The following is a 7,002-nucleotide window of genomic DNA, read 5'->3' on the forward strand; positions in this document are numbered from 1 at the left end:
ATCCAGCTCGTACGTCAAGTCAAACAACCACCTCTGGGAAATTCACTTAGAACATTTCAACATATTAAAAAGTAAGGTTAGGTCTTAGATGAATGAGTCAACCTGAAAAAAAGCACTGGTGGTAAGTAGCTTTTACCATTTCCTCACCCCTACCATGTCTGTAAGTAATAATAATAGCTAATATGCTTTAACCACTAACTAAATGGCAGACATTTAATTTGCGAGGTTTGTGTACAAAGCTTTAATCTTACTTAATTTTTCAATAACCTAGGAGATTATTATTTTCATTGTCATTTCACAAATAAATTGAGGACAGAGAAGTAACTTGCCTGATGTCATACAATTTACTAAGTACCACAAGCCAGATTTTATCCCAGCAACATAATATGAATTCAAGAACACATTCTTACCTACTCTGTATTTCTGAATCTCCATATGCAATAAATACCCTTACAACAAACAGTTAAGCATAAATATAAAGATGAATTGCTGATTTAGAAGCATCTTAGCCATTACACATTGCACATTAATGAGAGTCCTATCAAGGGTACAATCAATGGAAATTTGGTTGTGTTCAAGGTAGGGTAGGTGGAGGTTTTAGTAAAGAGGGCATTAGTTGTGATGAGCACTGGGTGATGTGTGGAAGTGTTGAATCTATATAGTACACCTGAAACTAATATCACACTATATGTTAACCAACTGGAATTTAAATAAAAACTTTGGCTCAGTCGTTAAGCATCTGCCTTCGGCTCAGGTCATGATCCCAGGGTCCTGGGATCGAGCCCCGCATCGGGCTCCCTGCTTGGCGGGAAGCCTGCTTCTCCCTCTCCCACTCTCCCTGCTTGTGTTCCCTCTCTCGCTGTCTCTCTCTCTGTCAAAAAATAAAAATTAAAAAATAAATAAATAAAAAATAATAAGGTGCAAGAAAGCAGCAAATCCAAATTCTCTGCAACTTTAGGAGGTCAAACTCACTCTCTTGTCTTTCCTGAATACCCTTATTGTAGCTATGATGTTATAGGATAATTTCATTTATTATCCTTTGAAGTTTTGTAGGAAATATATGATGTCAAGAAATAATTAATGTTAATGATGGTGGGACAAATCGGCTACTCAATGAACAATCAGGTTGAGTCTGTTCTTGTGGAAATTTCTTTTATGTGTTCATCTCCAAAGAGTCAGAACTCCAGAATCATTAGCCTTTGGTGTGGAAAGGGACCTGAGTGGTGCTGTACTCATAACTCCTTGATCTTGGCCAGGTAATATGTTAGCTAAGGTCCAGAGGCCCCTGGAGATTGGACATGGAGGGCAGATCAGCAGGGCTAGAGTTAATGATCCTCCTCACATTCTTTGTACATATGAGGGGAGAAAGGGCCAGAAAACAGTACTTACAATGTATCAGCTAAATGAGATACCCTATGCTAGACATTCCACATATGTGACATTATATCTTCAGCAACTGAGTGAGGCGTTATTCATGTTATTCCTGGTTGGCTCAGAAAATGTTGACTGTACCCATATTCATGCAACTAATAATTAAAAGACTGTTGTTAATGTTCAGTCTGTGGCACTTGAAGCTCTGCATTCACACCTGTCCCCGTGTAAGCACCTGTCTCAGGGCCTTAGCTTTGGGATTTCTTGCTCTATGATGACATCATAGAGGAAGAATAGAAAACTGAGTAAGTGTATGAATTGTTGATTCAGATAGTCTGAGTTGAAGACCCAGATCTCGCTGTGTGGCATGGTGCAAGGGACTTAGTTAATTTCAGTTGCTTGCCCTCATGTGTAAAATGAGAATAAAATCCTTCACAGTGAGTATTAAGAGAATTAAACAAAATGCACTCACAGTGCATCACACCTTCTGTATCAAACTCTTGGCAGTTATTAACTGCCAGCTAAAACAAAGACTTAAAAAAAAAACAACAACACTGGAAGCAACTTGATATCATATTTCCTTAGGAGAAACAAAGGCCACAGAAATGAAGTCCAATACTGAAAGAATTAAGATCATATCATTGCACCCCTAATTTATAGGCCTCTCACATCCAAACAGCATTTACTGTGTGAAGATGCCTATTTTGTAAGATCCAGCTATTCTGAGGTTTCTACCTGAAGCCAGGGGAGTTCAAAAGTTAAATTGATCAGGAGGAAAAAAATGCTCTAGCATAACATAAAGGCAAACATAGACAAAAACTTACCTTCTTCAATTTTTGTAGAATCAAGAGCAGTGAGCTCTAAAAGAAATGAGAACAAGTATTATTCAAATGTTCATATTCATCATTTGACAGGTGTCTGTGTTGTGGATAGATAGATGATAGATAGATGATATAGATAGATGATAGATAGATGATAAAACAATTAGTCAACAGAGAGGTGAGCCATTACTAATATGAGCCTCACAATTCCAGAAATGGTTGGTCTGATTCTATGTAATTCAGTAGATCAATTCATATATTGTATTTCTGCACATGAAGATGTTGAAGTTCATGAATGATGCATTTTTTTCTTCTTTTCTCACAACAGGAGGGTAATGTCTAAGACTACCTTGTTTCCTTCTGTGCTCATAGCTCCCAGTGCAGAGCCTGCCGCACAGTAGGTGTTCTATAAATACTTGAATGGAAAAATAACCAGGAACATTGGCTGCTGTACCGTCCTCAGCACCCACTGCTGACATGAAGGGTTGCTACCAAAATGAATTCATCCAACCCTAGAATCCACAGCAGAATCTTAGATGTTTGAAGGAGTTTGGTTTAGGTCAATTTCCATCTAAGCTATAGAGAGCAGCCCTACCTTTCCAAATCATGCATGCCCCAGTATCCCCAACTCCTGCCCATGATTTTCTGGAGTGAGGGTGCTGTTTGCAGACATGACAATAATACTAATGAAAGCCAATTCCTATTGAGTAATTGTTACTGTACAAGGCACTATGTGAAAGTTCATTATTCATCTCATCTGATCCCCCAGTAACAATGACATGAGATGAATTTGGAAGCCTCCATGTTAGACACGAGGAAATAAGGTTTAGTGAGTAATTAACTTGCCAAAAGTCATACCAGTGATTGGTAGAGCCAGCACTCAAAGGTCAGTTGTGGAGGTTTAGATGAGCTAGAACATGTGGCAAGTACCTTGTAAAACAATCCATTGAAATCAAATATACTCCACCATTGTGGACTCTCAGACATCATCTCTTCCAGATATCTTAACTAGTCTTAACAAATGTCCTTTTTATTGCAGAAGCTCACCATTTTAGTTCACTTCTTTCCAGGGACAGAAGATAGAGCAATAATAATTACAGTTTTCCGAACATTTAAAACCTGAGGTGAGAGTTGTATTTCTCTACAGTGTAAAAAAAAAATGCCCAACATACATACAAAGACAAAATTCCTTTAAAAGATCATTGACCATTGGATGCAGGAAGAGAGAGTTGCAAGTTTGTTTTGTTTTATCCTTTTCTGCTCCATATGTCCTTATCCACACAGGCATGGTTCTGGTGTGCACTTTTATGCACTCCACACAATCTTCTATTGGTGCACTCTTAAAAAAATGGGTTCGAGGTATAGGCTTTGGGGTAAATACCCAAAATAAAATGTTTATATAATCATGTTTAGATGTTAAATTATCCTCAAGAACTGACTTTAAAGTGTCTTAAAAGTCCTTTTCTTTTCCATACAGTGGCTTTACTGAGAGAAATAAAAGAGAAAGAGAAGTGAAATAAAAGAGAAATAAAAATTTCTTATCATCATGCATTGATTGATTGAAAAGCATTAAGGTAACAATTTTTCCAATTAAAATCTGTGTGTGTGCCCTAGGTCCTCTTTCTCAATCAAGTTGGTTGAAAACTTGGACCAGATAGTTTCATCTCTTCAAAATCACTTCATGGATTTGGGCTTCCATGTTCTATATATTTTTAGCTTTCATCAAAACCAAAAAGAATAAACAAAACACTTATAAGAAACAGCATTAGAAATTTGCTGTAGAAAGGCATTAACAGAAATGCCCTCAATAGCTTTGTTGCTATGAGAAGACCGTGGGAGACATTTCTTTCAGAAATTAATTCCCAAGTAAAACACATCATGAATAAGAACTTCTCCCTTTTCTATAATCATTACCATGGAACGTACTATAGTATATCTTTACTTTGATCAATAAAAATCAATACGTAAAGGACTTCAGCCCAGTGATTACATTAAGCTTATGCTTAGGTCATTTGCCTCCTCTCTGTTTCTTAGCTGTAGAAATAAAAAATTAGGGCTGTTTGTAATCTTAATTCAGTTATCGTAGGAAAGGATATACATAAATACAATAAACATGAATAAATGCAGCCATGTCATGCTTTCAAAACCAAGCATTTTCACTGACATTATTGCGCTTCTTCATCACAAGCCAGGAGAAAGGAAAGATAAATGTTCCACCCTAATTTGATTGTTGGAAACACTAAGGATCCAAGAGGATAAAGATTTACTTCAGCAATTCAGAGTGGTACACTGCAAAGGTCTTTGCATATTTTGTTATGTGTTTGTTTCCCGCTGCTTCCCAAGGGCTTGTGAACCGCACGGAAAGTACAGACTGGTTCCTGCTCATGGTCCCACTGGGGTTTTGGTCTGTGATGTTAATACCAGGACTTGACTGAGTGTAGTGAGTTACTGGACCACAGCCAGGCCAGGGCACCTTTAGCCGTCTGCCCACACTGTCTAAATATGTCCAGCATCTGCCCCAATGAGGTTCATTTGGGGCACCATGCCTAAATCATGCCTGAATCATGAGCGACCTTGAGTGATTAGGAAAAGCATGTTCTCTCTACTGTAGTGATCCTCCTTGAGGCAGTAGTTCATCCTGCATCCCTACCAGGCCTGGCACACAGTAGGACTGCAATGATGTTTGCTGAGCAGCTTTATCAATGGTAAGGAATACATTCATTGTATAGAATGGAAGAATGTAAACATTAGCCTCACCCAATCTTTACTTATCAAATTTCACCTTATGGTGGTATATAAAATTCAAATCTAAAAAATCCAAGACCATACTAAAACGTCAACACCCAAATTACTCTGTTTTTTATTGAGTTGGGATCTGGTTCTATCAAATGAATAGCATTTTGTCACCAACTCATTGTTGATGGGTTATACTTTGAGTAGACCAGATCGAAGTGAGAGGGACTTTGACTTCTGAGTAGAACATTCCTGAAAGACGTGTAATTGTTTTTATTTCCTGATCAAGTATGATCATCAAAAGCAGACTCTCTTTTTGAGCATATATGGTGTGCAAGTTGCTAGATGCTTCCATGTGTATTGTTTCATTTAATCCCTACAATGATCCTAAAAAACATCATTATACCCTTCATATTTTGGATGATAAACTGAGGTGAGAAAGGGTAAGTGAATTTTTCTTTTCCTTTTTCTTTTTTAATGTTCCAAAGCCCATACTATTTCAATTCGCTGGGGAAATAGAAGGACATTTATGCTACCATGAAAGGTAACAACATTTAGAAAGATTTCTGTTTGTTTCTTTTCATTAATATTTAACAGAAAAGGTGGGGCATTTCCTTTGAAGAAAAAGGGCACTGGAAGCTTGTATTTCTATATCTATATGCACATACCTTTTTTCATGGAACGAAAAAGAATCTCTTCATCAACCCCTCCTTTATTATTCTCGTGTGTGACAATACATTTTTGTTCTTTAGCCATTGACTTTTTAGTCACGGTCAGCCAGCTGAATTTCATGTATGTGTCGTTAGTCTTCATGGTGTCTCCCTGCTGGGATTTCAGAATTGTTTTGCCATCTTTTTCTTTCCAATGTATCTTGATAACTTCAGGGAAAAAATTCTCAAGAAGACAAAGATATGTTCCAGCCTTATGGAATTTTATTTCAGCAATTGAAGGAAAAAAAATTGTGGGAATGGGGGAATTGTCTGCATCAGGGCTTTTATCTGTGGGGGAAAATGGAATAGCAATTAAAAACATTATTATAGAAATACAAACATTGTGTGGTTTGGAACCACCTAGCACAGAGTGAAATGAAGGAAATTTGCCATAGAATTAGTGCTTATCATGGTCTTTCATCACAGTGGGTTATGAGGTACTGATTATTCTTATTTTCAATGGGAAAACAGATTCAAGAAGTCATGTAATCTGCCTAAAGTCACAGCTACTAAGTGATGGAGTCTGAATTAAAACGTGAAATTTTTTGAAACAATACACACTTTTTGAATGGGAATCTACTGTAACACATACTTGACAATCTATCAAGTTGACCTTTAAATCTTCAAGTATGGATCCCATGTCCACTTCTGAAGTAATGGAGGTCTCCTACTTGATTTCTGATTTTATAAAACATCTCAATCTCTCATCTGAACCACTCCAGGATTTTAAGTAGGACAATGTTTAAAACTGCACCTCCCAAATATTTACAATGCCTTGAATTTAGAAGCAAAGCGGCAGTATTTCCAAAACTGCTATTAAAAAACTTATTTTCAGAAATGCTTTTATATTAGCTTTATCAAGTAACACACTTACCAGAATTTTGTTTTGCTTTGGAAGATGTTCACTGAAAGCACATTTTATATTGGAATTTCATTTACAATTTAGGTATAACTAAGAAGCCACCCTAAGAAGACATACTATGAAGAATTTGGACTCTCAGAGTCTCCTCTCAAAGTTGAATCTGCCCTAGAAAGCTGCTGAACAGTTTTAGAATGCCACAGTATTCTGTGATTTCACCTGCTGAATAATATATATATATAACGAGTAGTGTAAAAGTTACGGTTCCATAGTTTTTTGACATAATGTCAAAATATGTAACAAAACATCATAGTTTTAAAGGTGTGTCACTTGAATGTTGGTATGTTACTTGATTATACATTTACTATTAATTTAATGATTAAAATTACAAATGTTAGAACCCTTTTAAAATTGATTTCCAAATGAAATTCAAGTAGTTTTCTGATATTCTTTTGGGGCTAGTTTGGTTAGTTTAATAATTCAATTTCTTAAGAAAAGAGGAATTGGA

At 36.6% G+C, this 7,002-nt stretch overlaps 1 pseudogene; it reads right to left on the reverse strand.

Annotated features, from left to right (window-relative positions):
- Positions 1-5,734: 5,734 nt before the first annotated feature.
- On the reverse strand, positions 5,735-5,917 carry LOC145716606 (T-cell receptor gamma alternate reading frame protein-like; annotated as a pseudogene).
- Between the last annotated feature and the right edge of the window lie 1,085 nt (positions 5,918-7,002).

This window comes from Leptonychotes weddellii, chromosome 12, assembly GCF_054177405.1.
Source record: "Leptonychotes weddellii isolate Sample4059 chromosome 12, ASM5417740v2, whole genome shotgun sequence".
NCBI classification, from domain to species: Eukaryota; Metazoa; Chordata; class Mammalia; order Carnivora; family Phocidae; genus Leptonychotes; species Leptonychotes weddellii.